This window comes from Tursiops truncatus, chromosome 12 (assembly GCF_011762595.2).
Source record: "Tursiops truncatus isolate mTurTru1 chromosome 12, mTurTru1.mat.Y, whole genome shotgun sequence".
Classification (NCBI taxonomy): Eukaryota; Metazoa; Chordata; class Mammalia; order Artiodactyla; family Delphinidae; genus Tursiops; species Tursiops truncatus.
In genome coordinates this window covers 82,899,466-82,916,430 of record NC_047045.1, presented here as the reverse complement: position 1 = coordinate 82,916,430, position 16,965 = coordinate 82,899,466, and the positions used below count along the sequence as shown (strand labels likewise).

The 16,965-nt window shown below is 39.5% G+C and overlaps 1 protein-coding gene and 1 long non-coding RNA gene across 19 annotated transcripts in view; one reads left to right on the top strand and one right to left on the bottom strand.

The window, feature by feature from the left end:
* LOC101328244 (1-acyl-sn-glycerol-3-phosphate acyltransferase delta) overlaps positions 1-16,965 on the top strand; it is a 1,425,233-nt gene that overhangs the window by 785,880 nt on the left and 622,388 nt on the right. The gene's annotated exons all lie outside the window — the stretch shown is intronic.
* LOC141276053 (uncharacterized) overlaps positions 1-16,965 on the bottom strand; it is a 41,136-nt gene that overhangs the window by 4,303 nt on the left and 19,868 nt on the right. Inside the window, exons 2-3 of the long non-coding RNA XR_012324968.1 lie at positions 14,516-14,625; positions 2,738-2,900 (exon numbers count right to left, since the gene is read on the bottom strand). This is a non-coding gene — a long non-coding RNA (uncharacterized lncRNA). The remainder of the gene's footprint in view (positions 1-2,737; positions 2,901-14,515; positions 14,626-16,965) is intronic.

Here is a 16,965-nt window from a genome sequence, read left to right as displayed (position 1 = left end):
ATATACATAAATCAATCAATGTGATAAACCATATTTACAAATTGAAGGAGAAAAAACCATACGATCATCTCAATAGATGCAGAAAAAGCTTTCAACAAAATTCAACACCCATTTATGATAAAAAAAAAAAAAACCCTTCAGAAAGTAGGCATAGAGGGGACTTACCTCAACATAATAAAGGCCATATATGACAAACCCAAAGCCAACATCGTTCTCAATGGTGAAGAGCTAAAACCATTTCCACTAAAGTCAGGAACAAGACAAGGTTGCTCACTCTCACCACTGTTATTCAGCATAATTTTGGAAGTTTCAGCCACAGCAGTCAGAGAGGAAAAAGAAATAAAAGGAATCCAAATCAGAAGAGAAGAAGTAAAGCTGTCAGTGTTTGCAGATGACATGATGCTATCTATACATAGAGAATCCTAAAGATGCTACCAGAAAACTACTAGAGCTAATCAATGAATTTGGTAAAGTAACAGGATACAAAATTAATGCACAGAAACCTCTTGCATTGCTATACACTAATGATGAAAAACCGGAAAGAGACACTAAGGAAACTACCATTTACCACTGCAACAAAAATAATAAAATACCTAGGAATAAACTTACCTAAGGAGACAAAAAACCTCTATGCAGAAAACTATAAGACACTGATGAAAGAAATTAAAGATGATACAAACAGATAGAGAGATATACCATGTTCTTGGATTGGAAGAACCAACATTGTCAAAATGACTATACTACCCAAAGCAATCTACAGATTCAGTGCAATCCCTATCAAACCACTAATGTCATTTTCACAGAACTAGAGTAAAAAAATTTCACAATTTGTGTGGAAACACAAAATACCCCAAATAGCTGAAGCAATCTTGAGAACGAAAAATGGAGCTGGAGGAATCAGGCTCTTGGACTTCAGACTATACTACAAAGCTACAGTAATCAAGACAGTATGGTACTGGCATAAAAACAGAAATATAGATCAGTGGAACAGGATAGAAAGCCCAGAGATAAACCCACGCACATATGGTCACCATATTTTTGATAAAGGAGGCAAGAATATACAATGGAGAAAAGACAGCCTCTTCAATAAGTGATGCTGGGAAACCTGGACAGCTACATGTAAAAGAATGAAATTAGAACGCTCCTTAATGCCATACAGAAAAATAAATGCAAAATTGCTTAAAGACCTAAATGTAAGGCCAGACACTATATAAGTCTCAGAGGAAAACATAGGCAGAACACTCTATGACATAAATCACAGCAGGATCCTTTTTGATCCATCTCCTAGAGAAATGGAAATAAAACCAAAGTTAAACAAATGGGACCTAATGAAATTTAAATCTTTTGCACAGCAAAGGAAACCATAAATAGGATGAAAAGACAACCCTCCGAATGGGAGAAAATATTTGCAAATGAAGTAACTGACAAGGGATTAACCTCCAAAATTTAGGAGCAGCTCATGCAGCTCAATTTGTAAAAAACAAACAACCCAATCCAAAAATGGGCAGAAGACCTAAATAGACATTTCTTCAAAGAAGATATATAGGTTGCCAACAAACATATGAAAGAATGCTCAACATCACTAATCATTAGGGAAATGGAAATCAAAACTACAATGAGGTATCTCCTCACACCTGTCAGAATGGCCATCATCAGAATATCTACAAACAATAAATGCTGGAGAGGGTGTGGAGAAAAGGGAACCCTCTTGACTGTTGGTGGGAATGTAAATTGATACAGCCAGTATGGAGAACAGTATGGAGGTTCCTTAAAAAACTAAAAATAGAACTACTATATGACCCAGCAATCCCCCTACTGGGCATATACCCTGAAAAAACCATAATTCAAAAAGAGTCATGTACCACAATGTTCATTGCAGCTCTGTTTACCATAGCCAGGACATGGAAGCAACCTAAGTGTCCATTAACAGATGAATGGATAAAGAAGATGTGGCACATATATACAGTGGAATATTACTCAGCCATAAAAAGAAACAAAATTGAGTTATTTGTAGTGAGTTGGATGGACCTAGAGACTGTTATATGGAGTGAAGTTAAGTCAGAAAGAGAAAAACAAATACCATATACTAACATATATATGTGGCATCTAAAAAAAAAAATTGGTTCTGAAGAACCTAGGGGCAGGACAGGAATAAAGATGCAGACGTAGAGAATGGACTTGAGGACAGGGGAGGGGGAAGGGTAACCTGGGACGAAGTGAGAGAGTGGCATGGACATAGATACACTACCAAATGTAAAATAGGTAGCTAGTGGGAAGCAGCCACATAGAACAGCGAGATCAGGTTGGTGCTTTGTGACCACCTAGAGGGTGGGATAGGGAGGGTGGGAGGGAGAAACAAGAGGGAGGAGATATGGGGATATATGTATATGTATAGCTGATTCCCTTTTTATAAAGCAGAAAGTAACACACCATTGTTAAGCATTTATACTCCAATAAAGATGTTTATATATATATATATATATAAGAACAAGCATAGCTAAGTGAAGCTTGTGAGTGGGTGTGATTCTGTTTGAACATCCAATAATAAGATATTCTCCCACAGAACACCTTTCATGTTCAGGAAAATTAATCTATGGTTAAAGAACATGTGAAACAACGTAATTGTTAATGATACGTATCCATTTCCTCCCATCTGAACTCAGAACCTGGGCTCAGAGTGCCAAGAGTCCCTTACATGCTCCTTAGCGACCTCACCGCTCCTTAGGCAGGTCATTACCGGTGAGTCTGCGGTGCGGAGGACGGCATCCCTTGTTGGCTTGTTAGTGGAGCCTGTGGCTGCTAGTGTGTGTCTCAGCAATGGGAGCCAGTGGGGGGATGTGCTTTTCTTATTCGCCCAGAAAGTCCAGCCTTCTTCCAAATCCTCCTGATTCGGCTCCAGCCTAGCAGAGAGGGATGGTGTTTGCATAATGTCACACAGCACGACTCTATGTGCATATGGGAGCTCAAAGTACAGATAAAGGTTAACAGCACTCCTGTGTTCTGAGCTTGGGGAATGGCGGAGCTCTTGGCACAAAGGCCTTCGGAGATTTCACTATTTTTTCTTTTCTTTTTAATAAAAGTTCCGTGTTAACTACTAACATGTACAGATGGGTGTAGAGTGAAAAGTGTCTGTTTCCTCTCACACCATGTTGTCCAGTTCAGTACTCCCAGTCCTCAGAGCTAAGCACCATTAGTAGTTTCTTGTGTCTACTTAGAAATGTTATACAAGTATACGTGTATGCAAATGTGCAATATGTGTGTGCTTGTATTTCTTTCATACATGTTGACAAATATTATCCTACAGTCTATTCTGATCTACCTCTTGATTTTTTTCACTTTATTAACATCTAGATATCCTCCTAAATCAGTATGGATAGTTCTACCTTATTTTTGTAAATAGCTACACAAAAATATATTTTATAGCTGTGCTGTAATTTTTTAATAAGATCCTTATGGATGGATATGTGGAAGTCTCCAACATGTAAGATATTATAAATAATGCTTAATGAACATCTTTGTTCATGTCTTAGTCTGCTCTGGCTGCCATAAGAACATATCATATACTGGTTGTCCTGAAAAACAGAAATTTATTTATCACAGTTATAGAGCCTGGGAAGTCCAAGATCAGGGTGCCAGCAGATTCAATTCTGGTGAAAGCCCTCTCAAGAATTTCTTGCAGATGGCCACCTTCTCACTGTGTCCTCACATAGAGAGAGAGAGGGGGAGAGAGAGAAAATTTTCAGATCTCTCTTCCTCTTCTTATAAAGACTCTAATGCTATCATGGGAGACCTACCATCATGACTTCATCTAAACCTGATTGCCTCCCAAAGGCCCTACATCCAAGCACCATCACAGTGGAAGTGAAGCCTTCCTCTTTGTGAAGACATTCATTCAGTTCATAGTATTTCATATATGTTTGCATCCTTGAGTAAAATATGTTATAAAACATCTTGTTAGAAATTATATTGCTGGGTCAAATAATATATGCACTGCATTCTTATAAACACTGATAAATTGCTCCCAGCAAGCAGTACATGAGAATACTAGCTCTGTATCATCTCTACTCTGTTAATTGTTCAGCTTTTAAATATGTTCCAATCCAGTAGGCAAATAATGGAATCTCATTGCATTTTTAAAAAAAATTAATAGAGCTTGAACATCTTTCAAAAGATTATTGACCACTTATATTTTGGTCCTTTGAATTACTTAAATCTTTTTGTATTGAGTTGTCATTTTTCTAATTGATTTTAAGATCTTTTTATATATTTAGGAAACTAGTCTTGCGTTATATATTGCTTGTACTCTTCCCAGTTTGCTGTTTGACTACTGGAGTGTTCCAGTTACCTACTGCTTCGTGAGAAATTATCCCATGTCTTTAAAAAAAACGAATTTTACTTCTCAAAATTCTAAGGGTTGTGCATTTGGACAGAGCACAGTGAGGATAGTGTGATTCTCTGTGTGATACCACACCTAGCTAAGAAGTTAAGGTGGCTGGTGGCTGGCTGGAATGGCTTGACCAGGGTCATAGTTCTGGGACCTTGTGTCAGCTAAGTGTCTTGGGTTTCCTCAATGTAGATAGACATAGGGCTCTCCTTCCCACGTAGCCCCTCCACAAGATCTCTTAATCTGGTATCTCCTGCAGAGTAGCTGGACTTCTAACTTAGCAGCTCAGGACTTCCAAGAGTGCAAAGGCAGGAGCTTTGGTCTGAAACGTCTATCACATCCTGTTGGTTAGAACAGGTTATACACCCTGCCCAGATTCAAGAGGAGGGAGCTCTACAAGCGCAGCTTTCTACAAGGCATGGGGTTTTTTGGCGACCACCAATATAGCAGACTACCAGAAGGTATTTTGGGTGTTTTTTTGGTTTGTTAGTTTTATTGTCATAGGAAATTTTAAAATCTTTTCTTGGTAGTCAGATACTACTTCTTTAAGGCTTCTGGTTTTAGTACCACCTTAGAAAGGATTGCACTATTCCAAAACTGCAAAACTTTCATTCATTGTTTCTTTTAATACTTTCAGTGCTTTGATTTTTTTCACATTTAAATTTTTGTCTCATCTAGATTCGCTTTATTTTTAAAGATGAAATGGAGATATGAATTAAACTTCATTTTTTGTTTATTTCAATGCTGTCTATGGAATAATCCTTCATTCCCCACTGATTTGAAGCAGCATCTTTATTATATACTAAATTCCAGTATTGACGTGTGTTTATTGCCATGCTCTTTATTTGCTACTCTTCCTGAATTTCCCTACATCAGCAATAATGCCACACTGTTGTGAATGGTAGATTTTTTCAATGTTTTGAAATACATGGAAAACAGAGAGACATTTTCCAGGGTTGGGTGACATGAGATGGACAGAGGAAGCTCTTGCAAGAGGTGAGACATCTAGCTGGGTGCAGCAGCTCAGAAAGAGAAATGGCTAAGAAAACACAACCCCTGGCGTCACCACTTCCTTTTCTATAGAATACGGGAAGGAGATTTAAGCCTTCTTTTAGATACTAAAATAAAACATGACCAAGGAGACTATATGACTGTGTTCATCTGAATTATTTTTGGTGGGTACAACTAAAATCACTCTATCTGATGGTCCCACTCTATCAGCAGTTCCCAGCTGTGGACTTGTGTCAGCTGTATGTCATGGGTGACTCCTTCACCTCCTCACTAGGGCAGTCTAGGTAGGATGGGATGGGATGGGACAGGCTCATGGGTCACAAGTCTTGGCTTCTTCTCTAGGACTGCCCTTACCTGTTTTCCCTCATCTTCTGGTTCCTTCAGAAAATGGGGCAAATGAAAAGAAATGTTCTCCTGAGTTAGAGAAAGTTAATTTTATATATGTATGTGTTTATAGATCACACCCCACACAAAGTTATTATAATATTATTGACTATATTCCCTGTGCTGTACTTTATATCCCTGTGACTTATTTATTTTGTAACTGGTGTACAATCTATAAAAATATCAAATCACTATGCTGTACACCTGAAACTAATATAATATTGTAAGTCAACTGTACTTAAATAAAATTTGCTTTGAAGTACATGATTTTACTGCTGCATGAATAGTTGCAAAGTATTATTGGTACTGATTTCTTCACTGAAAATAGCTGCTTATAGCAGTACCAATCTATATTATTAATGTACAGAAAAGATTATTTAAATATTTCACAATTGCCAAGGAAATACTGGCATCTATAACCATGATAAAAGTCATTAAAGCACTGAATCATTCTTTCATTAATTCACTTACCAAGTAGTTATGATATGTTCCCTCTATTACAGAGTATGTATAGAAATGTATGACCACAGAGGCAGGATCTCCTCTGGTCAGGTAAAACCTGCTTTTAGGGAGGAAAAATGTTCATACTTTTTTCAGCAAGTGAGAGTCATCCCGTGTCCTGAAAGCTTAGGAAGGGTTCTGATCAGAACCACCCTGCAATCATGCTAAATTTCATATGTCCAAATTATAGAACTGCTACTTCTTTCTTTGAAAAGAGCTCTACTGATTTTTGCGATAATTACATAAAAATCTGGATTTTAAATTAAACTCTTAGATTTTTAAAAATCACTTCAGGCAGAAGAAGGATGTAGTAAAATGTGGAATAAAATATTTTTAACCTCTGCCAAAATAATTTCATACCATTTTACTGTACTTCTGTCATCAAATAGAATTCACTAAATCTCCAGAATACAGTTTATTTGTCAAATAGCAGGAGATGCTTTAGAAGGTTTAGAAGATAGGACTGTGCTGTAAGTAACTGACAGTGTGGGAGGAGAGAGAAAGAACACAGAGAAGAATTTGCAGTGGACGACATAGGCTGTGTAAACAAGGTACTGACTGTGGATCCAGCAGATTCTCTGAGACCAAGACTCCTCTAGGTGTGGTATGTGCACCTGTGATCAGACCCCGAGACTCTCACTTGCTCTACTGGTTCTTGGTGATTCAGAGTTAAATTGATTACTGTTGTTCACACATATTTCACAAATTATGAATTTTGTGTTTCAGTTTCATAGAAAATCCTTTATGTTCTTAAAGTTATACCTGTGCTAAAAGGCCCATTGTGGTCTTAACCTCAGGAAATACACAGAACTGTGCAGACAGGCCTGGCTCACGTTCCATGTCACTTACATGTTATTGTTTGTGTTTATTCTACCGTTGTCCACATAAAAATAAGTCAATGGTACAGTGTTTTATTCTAAGCACTAAAGTAAAGATGAAAATATAAAAATAAATTGTATAATTTAGAATAACTTAGCAAATATAAATTGTGAACAAAATTTCAGTACAAATATAGACTTATGTGTCTGTATGTGTAAGGATTAGACATCTGCAAGTGTGGTTATTTTGCAGAAATGATTTTTAAGTGTATATAGTAGTAACGATGTTAATTACCTTAACAATGAATAATCCATGCAACACTTGTCTTCTTTTATCTTTTTTTTTTTCAAGTAGTGGCAAAGCCATTGAAGCTTTTGCCTCATTTTTAGTCAAAGCACACTGAAGTTTCTGTTAAACTACTGAAATTCTTCAAAAACCAGCACAAATAATGCACTCCAAAATGAAGTAAAGCAGTTTAGTCTCTAAAGGCAAAAAAAAAGAACAAAACCATAGAAATAGTACTTAAAATTACACTCCTCAGAGAGAAACTGAATATAACTCACACTGTTCCCTAGAAGGTTATAAAATCAATCACAAAATTAATAGCAAAAGAAGCTCTTGGAAATAGCATTTATCATCTGACCAAGAGCAATCAAAATGGAGCCTCGGAGTAGTGTCTTCCTCTTGCCCTTGGGTAGGATCCAGCCTATCTCCTTGAGAGGTCTCCGACCTACAGCAAAGTGAAGCTGGTTGACTCCAAAGTGCTACCCACACACACACCGAAGTCCACTGATGCTGATGCTAGAGTCCAGGAAATGCTGTCAACATTTGGAGGGGGATTTGCTTTCAACATGGAATCCTATCCATGTTTTTATTAAGTGTATAAGTCTACTAGTCAAGGTTCTTCAGCGAATCTCTCTCTATATATAGATAGATAGATAGTTAGATACATACATACATACATATATGTGTGTATATGTATGTGTATATATATATATATATACACACACACACACACTAGGGAGAGATTGATTTCTTGGGAGGAATTGGCTCACACAATTACAGAGGTCCAGAAGCCCCATGACCTGCCATCTGCAAGCTGGGGACCCAGGCTTGCCAATGGTGTAATTCCAGTCTGAGTACAAAGGCCTGAGAACCAGGGGAGCCGCTGGTATAAATCTTAGATAAAGGGCAAGAGAAAACTGATGTCCCAGATCAGACAGGTAGGCAGGAAGATAAAAAGGGACAGATTCTGCCATCCTCCACCTTTTTATTCTATTCAGTCCCTCAACAGATTGGATGAGGCCCACCAGCATTGGAGAGGGCAATATGCTTTATCTAGTCCAAAGATGCAAATGTCAGTCTCAACCAGAAACATCCTCACAGGTACACCCAGACACAATGGTTAATCTGGGTGCCCAGCCAGGTTGATACATAAAATTAACCATCCTAGTAAGCAAGTAAAGACATATGCAGATGTGAAGAATCCAGAAATTTTTACCTCCCATGCAGCTTTTCTGAAAATATTTGTTATGTGATCTAGACTCCAACAAAGACAAGGAAGTCAACAACAAAAAAAGCATAGGCAATTCAGAGTAAATAAAAAGAATTACTAGAGGAGAAAAAAATGACCTAAAAATCTATTCCTAAAGAAATAAAGTTGAGACCCAGGTAAAGGAAGATAGGGGATTCAGTAAGAAAATTCCAGAAAGACATCTTGGTGGAAGACCTGAAAAGGAAGGAGTTCTTTTAGAACAATCAATTAATGAAACGGTAAAAGAGCTAGAAGAGCTTAGTGTTCAGACAGAGAAGACATGTTTATTCTGTCAACAGGAAGAAAGAAAGGCAATTTGACGCTCAAGAAAAGCAGAAGTTTGTAGCAGAAAACTATCCATGTATAAAGCAAAAAGACAAAAGTAGTTAATTGAGTACAAGAAATAATAATTCATTTGATGTGAATTTTGGAAACTTCCTCCTTTGAATGACCTATGTTTCGTAACATAGGAGTGGAACTCCTCCTTAAATTCCAACCAGAGAATACAATTGGCATAAATTTAGTATTATGAATGTGTTTATTTAACTTAATTTCCAGAATATACCTTTAGGCAAAGCATGGAAGATATAACCATTTCAGAACGAAAGGTAAATGTTACAGATCTTGAAAATATAAAAATAATGGTGGAGCTGAAGAAACCTCAGAAGTGAGGGGGAAGGGATGGAGACACCACACAGACCCTCATTTCTTCATTTTACATTATGGATGGTGAGGATAGGACCAAGTTACTGGGTCAGGAGGTAGATAAGTCATAAAAATCAACGTATGTTCGCACCTAAGACCCGGTGCAACCAAATAAATAAATATAAATAAATATTTTTTAATTAAAAAAATCAACATATGTTTAAGGTAAAGCATCAGTCAGTGTAAGAGTTGAAAATAAAAATGATAACCAACAACTGCGGGGGGAAGAAATCAGTAGTGGAGAGTCATCCCCTTGGGGATGTTTAGCCTCTGCTGCTCTGATCTGATCTTCGTTCTCACCCCCTCAGCCCTCCTGTTCCTTTGCCCTTGTCCTCCGGACCTTAGAGTCTGTCATCAGGAAGTTCTCTGTATCCTTCATCTCTGCACATCCCTTCCCTCCTTACCTCTCTAAGCAAGTCAAGCTGTGTAATTCTGAGGCAAATGATTGGTCAGCTCTTTTGACCACAAATCTAAGCTACGATTTTCAGTCGGCCTTACTAGGAACAGAATATAAGTTCATGTTCCCTGTCTTACCCTTTTTTTCTGTCTCTAAATTGATTAGCAACTCAACAAATAAGGCTGAACATTCATTCACCCTCAAAACCACATGACCCTCAGAGGCTGCAGGGAAGCCCACGGCTGTTCGCTGTCAGCTGGGAAACCAGCTACTGCACTTGCCTCTTTGACTCAGTACACCTTGACTTCTGTTTCCTTCAACAGGCCAAAGTTTTCACTTTCTTGACTCAGCCAGCGTCCATCCAGTGGTGCTGACAAAGGTTTAAGGATCAGATCTCGGAGGAAAATAGCCTCCTCACCCATTACCTTGTCTCATCATACCTGCCCTGCTTCATCTCCACTTTAATCTCTTCAGAACTGCTGAGTGGATTTTCCTTCCTACTCACAACCCACTTAAGAGTTAACCCAGTTAAGAGTTTCCAGCCTCTTAACTGTACTCGTTCAGTTTCCACCAACTAAGCTGCCTAAATGCCCTCCAGGGGTCTTCCACGTTCCTTCACCTGTAACTCTTGCTTGTCCTTCGGTGCTTAGATTCTCCAGAAGGCCTTTCCTCACACCCTGTCCCTTGTCCCCACTGTGCCCTTACTCATTCATTTATTTGCTCATCTATTTATTCAGTTATTTGCTTAGCAAATATTCATTGAGGCACAAGTAGGCACCACAACCAACTACAGGTGGGGAAGAGCATGAGGAAAGATTAGCTGGGCAATCTCATTAACCTCAGAAGCTGAACTGGGAACTTGGGTCTCCAGGTAATGTAGCAGTTTTGTGTTGTGGACTCTCAGCGTTATTAATATCCTCAGAGTGCAGGCAGGTCAGGCCACAATTAGCAAGCTCCAGCTTCATGAGACCAGTGTTGCAGAGTGTATTCATTTTCTTTTGCCAGCCACTCAGCTCTCTCTCTTGCTGACTCCAAGTCAGTGGGAAAAAGAGAAAAATTGCCTGGCTCAGTAAAGTTGGAAAGAGGTTTGATCAAGGTGTTTAATAACTAGGGTTGGAATTCAATTTTGAATTTTCCTGCTGTGGCAGTTAAATGTGAGGCTTTGTATTTCCATTTCTCTTTTATTCCTCTCAGCTTTATTTTTACTAAAAAATTTCCCACTGGTCATGAAGGCAGCTAAATGTAAAAAAAAAAAAAAAAAATTTTTTTAAAGTACCAAACAAGTGTTGTATAAAATATCATGGTTATAGCATAGAGTGACGTGTGAACCTCTGAGATAACATCTCCTACCACCTCACAATTTGGAGTTGCTTCAAATTCACCATTTTAAAGGCTTGGTGTAATGAGCACATCATTAGATTTGGGGGCAGAACAAAATAATGTCAGCATTATGGGGCTTCACTGGTGGCGCAGTGGTTAAGAATCCGCCTGCCAACGCAAGGGACACGGGTTCGAGCCCTGGTCCAGGAAGATCCCACATGCTGTGGAGCAACTAAGCCCGTGCGCCACAACTACTGAGCCTGCCCTCTAGAGCCTGTGAGCCACAACTACTGAGCCTGTGTGCCACAACTACTGAAGCCCACATGCCTAGAGCCCGTGCTCTGCAACAAGAGAAGCCACCGCAATGAGAAGCCTGCACATCACAACGAAGAGTAGCCCCTGTTTGCTGCAACTAGAGAAACCCTGTGCACAGCAACGAAGATGCAACACAGCCAAAAATAAAATAAAATAAATAAATTTTAAAAATAATAATGTCAGCATTAAATGAATAGAGTTATAAATAACGAGCTATGTTTAACCAATATTACAATCATTTTAATGCTTGTAAATAATAATTAGAAAATGATTAAACAATATAGGAAGATACACATTGACAGTGATGTGCTCATAAGCACATGCAAGAGATCACTAAGAACTGGGACCATTTGGAAGGGTGATTTGAAAAGGTTTCATGCTGAAAGCCTAATTTCACTTGGAATATAAAAATGGAAAGAATTTCAAGGGTGAAGATATTGAGAAGAGCATGTTCCAGATACAGAGAAATACATGAGCAAAGAAAGATTTGGAAGAAGAAAGTATTTGAGATGAGCTAAGGTCCAGGCAAAGCACAAGTAAGAAATGAGTCTTGGAAAGGAAGGCAGGCGCCATATTGAGCATAGCTTTGGATCTCATCCTGATGGGTTGGTTGCAGTTTAGAAGGAAATGGAACTCCATTGAAATTTTTGAGAAAGTATAAATGTTCTTGCAGCTATGACTGAGGAAGATTAATATTTTAGTCACTTGTAGTCTGAATTAGAGTTAAGCAAGATAGGTAGAATACCATAGTGTTCTAAGAAAGCAGTAAGATTGAATGGGAACAGTGACTGATTGAAGGGAAGGGGTAGATGAGAAAGCCACTGAAGGCAGTGGCCACCAGAAGATTTCCAACCACCTGATGGTAGGGCTGATGGTGAGGAGAGGTTTACCGGGTGAATAGTACAGCTAATGAATAGAGCTGGTGGTATGACAAGTGCCTCCAGGGTTTAGAACTTTCCATCTGAGAGTATAGTAAAAACCCCTCCTTTTAGAACATAAAAGCAGCGGCGTGCTGGGCTTAGCCAGGATGGCAGTGGGCTCCACGACAAAGATGGCTTTGACTCAATATGCTTGTTCATTCAAAACGAATTTATTGTGTTCTTCTTTGTGCCAAGCAGTGTGCAAAAAAGTTGGCCAATGCAGAGATGACTTACACAGTTCTTTCTAGGAGAGCACACACAGCTTTGAGGAGAAAGGCATGAGGTGTCCTGAGAAGTCTCAGAATAAGCACAGTAGCAGAATCAGAAAGACCTGGATCCTTTTGAACTCCAAATCATTATTTCTTACTTGCCCCGTGACCATGGTTGGTCATGGTCGTGATTGTAGTCATACTTCTGTTGAGTTATTGTTCTCTGAGCACCAAGCTATGTGTGTTAAAGATATCTTATTATTTAGTCCTCACAGAACCTGCTGACTACATAGTATGTATTTCATAAATGGAAACTGGGGCTCAACCAAGATCAGTGACTTGCCCAAGGTCACACACGTGGTAAGCCCCTATTCCTTCGACAGTGAAACAGATAATCTTATGAGGATGCAGACAGTATATGAGGTTTAAGCCCAGTATCTATTTTAAACCATATCCTCTTTATTATCAACGTAATGCATCTGTGGGATATTTTGCTTCCTAATGAGAACAAAGCCAACTGTACAACATGGGGTATAAACCAGTGACCAAACCTCATAAGTTCTGTGCTTTGACTGACTAAGCCAGTCATTGATGCAGTAGTACAGTTTTGTATTTGCTCTGCTTTCAGGTTACTTAATAAAATCCCAGTGATTGAGACTAGCTATAACTTTGCTTGACAGAGCTTACTGAAAGCAGCTTTTGATTTAACACTATAAAAGGGGAATATAGAAAAAATTCCTCATTAAGCACATTTAAAATAAATTGTTGGTTTCTGTCATTAGATATGTTCTCTAGAGCCTTTAACTAATGACCAGTTTCATCACAATAAATTACCATTATTTTAAGAATAGTAAGAGAAAAGCACTTAGAAAAGATGAGGATTTATAATAACAACGTTGGAGATTGTTTGCCTTATTTCAAACTTCAGAATGTTTGCTCCTTTACTGGATATAGTTAGAGGTCATCCAAGAGTCTATTGGGATATACAGAAAGTATATTGGGAATTTGTAAACCATCCACTTCCAAGAAGACTACACAAGAATATTTGTAAGAAATCTAAATAAGGACAAAACAAGGACATTGCTCTTAAAAGCCTGCGATAGCATCAATCTCTCAAGGTTTAACAGTGCTCTTAACCTACATATTTGCTTTTTTTGAAAACAGCCAGTTCTCTCTATTAAGAGCTATAATTAGATCTAACTGTTTTCTCCATAGGTGGCTCACACACTTTAAGGTTTTGACCTCTGAAAACCCCAGATTATGTCGGAGTAAAGATGTCTCTGTCTCTTCCCCTGCAGATGTGCATGCCCTGCCCTAAGCCATCAGATGGTTTGGCTGCAATTTGGAGTCCTTGAAAATTCAGTAGGAATATCTTAGTGCTTAGATGTGTTGGGCAAAGGGGCTGATTCTTGGAGGACATTCTGAGAGCAAGCTTTCCGTAGTTTCTGAAGAATTACTCAAGCTCCTAAGACCTCGAAGCCTCATGTTTAGGAGAATAGGTATCCAGCAAAATAACCCTAGTTCTTATCTTTGATATCCAATTTTCACTCATACCCAGAGCAATAGGAAATTGGAGGAAGTAAACAGAAACTGGCAGTGTTCACTGGTGTCTTAGCTTTAACCTATTATTACAAAAAGTGCTTTTTGGTTTTAAAAGAAAAGTCACTTTTCTAGTAAGATTGTTTTGAACAGCTCAAGCTGTGCCTGGTGTTTCCTCAGGCATCCATGAACTCAGTTGTGATACTGTCAACAAAAGAGAAACAGCAAAGCAAATGCTGAGCTGTGGCCCTCCTGGGACCACCACCATCCCACCGTCTCCCCTTGTTTTTAAACATGGCTGAGTTCTGACTTGGTGCAGCCGTAAAACTCTCCCAGTAGCATTTTAGAGGCTTTTAAAAGAATGCCCCTCACAATATGTCCTATTACAGTGGTGATTGTTGTTGTTATTTCTTACTTTGTAGCAAGAGTGAAATCTCCTTTGGGATATATATTGAGAATGGATTGAGACATACCCACCATAGATCATAGATGTCACTTCATTTTCTGCCGTAAAGGCAAGTTCTGACTGCCGTCTGCTTTCCTGGTTGGCAGTGTCCTCTTCTGAAAGAAGTGATTGTTCTAAGACCCTGGAGACAGAGAGGTGGGGAATGGAGTTGAGTTTGGAGTGAATGGAGTGAAATAACTTGACGGGAAGTAAAAGCTCTACTAGAAAACTGAAGTGATGATGTCCCTACTGTCTTGTAGATCCACTCACTGGGATTTAGAGTTAGGTTCCCCAAATGAATCAGCAGTGCTTAGAACAAAATAAGACAGACTTCTGGGGAAGTCCCTGAGAGGAATTTATGTTCAGGGTGCAGACACCTAGGAGGAAAGTTGGCGGGGGTTGGGGGGAGTCACTGGGTCTCTCTACTCATCTCTGTTAGGACCACATTAAATTTGAGAGTGCACCGGCCCTTCCACAGCATCTCCCCGGGGTTTACATGCACCTGTGGACACACTTCATCATCAGCATGTGAGCCTCTGACTCAGCGTACTTTTCCCAATGTGTAACATACATAAATTGCTGTATTTGGACCCCGTTTACTCCTTTCTCGCCCAAAACAAAGCTATATGATTGTATATTTTTATCACTTGTAAAAATCTCACCATGTTTAAGAGTATTTAAAAATAATATGTATGCACCCCTGTTTTTCTTGATCATTTACTCATGGCAATACAATTAGCATGCGTTTTATTTTTATTCCAAATCACTAGGACACAAACTTCTTTTAGGCTTGGTGGAAACGATGCCACAATTTTCCAGGGCTCTGCCACATGCACGCTCAAAAACAAACGCGTTGGGTTCTTCCACTCCATCTTGTTGTCATGTTGTGGCCTCTGCCACTCTTGATTATAACTGCTGCTCTTCTGGGCATCATGGTGTTTTTACTGGTGACCAGCTCAGATGACCCCAGCTTGGGTGTTGGTGATGGCTGCTTCCCGGTTTTCTCACATCATAGCTAAAAGAAGCAAGTTCTAACTCTTACAAGACTTGACCGAATGCTTAGAGATAATAGAAGTAATACAGGAAAGGTAACTAACAGCTACTTCTGGAAGCTATTTGTAACTGCCACCACCTGATCTCAGAATCCCTGCCTAACTCATGCTGGTCTCCAGCTGTGGAAGGCCTGTCCACCCAGTCTCAGTGGACATCTCTAAATACCTCTCCCCCTCCCAGAGTCTAGGCCCCAGTGCTTCCCTGGTCCCAGAGGATGAGGGATTTCTCTCTTTCCTCCTCTGAGGTCCAGCTCACTTGGGATTAACCCATTTTTCCCTTCGGTAATAAACACCAACTTTTACAAAAAGAAACCTAACTTCCAAAGCCTAGATAAAACACAGGGCCGCCTTGTACAGGTGTCTAAGGGGTGCACTGCACAGTGGCGCCCACCTCTACAAGGACATTTGTGGTATAGTCACATGGTTACTTATTTGTGAGCCAGAGGCCACGCTCCCCTGGCCCCCATATCTAGGTGGGATCAAGGGACAAGTTCAGGTGAAGCCCATAGAAAGTGAGTAGAACCGTTACAAGTCCCTTCCTGGTCAGTGCAGCAGGAAGCAGGTGCTACTTCTCCACTCTTCCTTTTCCTTCTGTTGGCTGGGAGCAGAGAACTGAAAACCCAGGGGTTGGTGAAGTCACAAGATGCAAGAAAATTGGGTCCCTGAATCACACTGGGAGGGAAAGCCAACAGGGTAACCAGAACACTTGTGTGGGACAGTTAGAGAAGGAAGACAAATAAATTTATAATGTTGTAAGGAACTGAAAATCTTATTGTTTATTTATTAGAGTCATTAGTGTGAGTAGAACTAATTCAGTCTGAAATGTGTTGATACGTGTTGATATTTATTTGGAACTTCACCTCCATTCAGGGCATTAGAAAAGGCAATGTGTAGGCATTTACCCTAATCACTATAACTTAAAAGCACCCTCTATAGTGGTCTTTGCAGAAAAGAGAAGCCAAAACAAATCCAGGAATCTGTCCCAAGGACAAATTATAGATTTTTTTTTTTTTTTTTTTGCGGTACACGGGCCTCTCACTGTTGTGGCCTCTCCCGTTGTGGAGCACAGGCTCCGGACGCGCAGGGTCAGCGGCCATGGCTCACGGGCCCAGCCGCTCCGCGGCATGTGGGATCTTCCCAGACCGGGGCACGAACCCGTGTCCCCTGCATCAGCAGGCGGACTCTCAACCACTGCGCCACCAGGGAAGCCCCAAATTATAGTTTTCACTGTAGAATGCAGAAACCCTTTATTTGCAAGTATTCCAGCTTCAAAACAGAAAGTCCAGGGTCTCTCTACATATAACCTTATATATGCAGTAAATCGATACTAGATTCTTCTTTGCCCAATTTTGCTTTGAGTTAAATTATATACTTACTCTTTGCCTTTTAAAAGATGATCTATTTCCCAAACATTTTGAGATTTTTTTTCC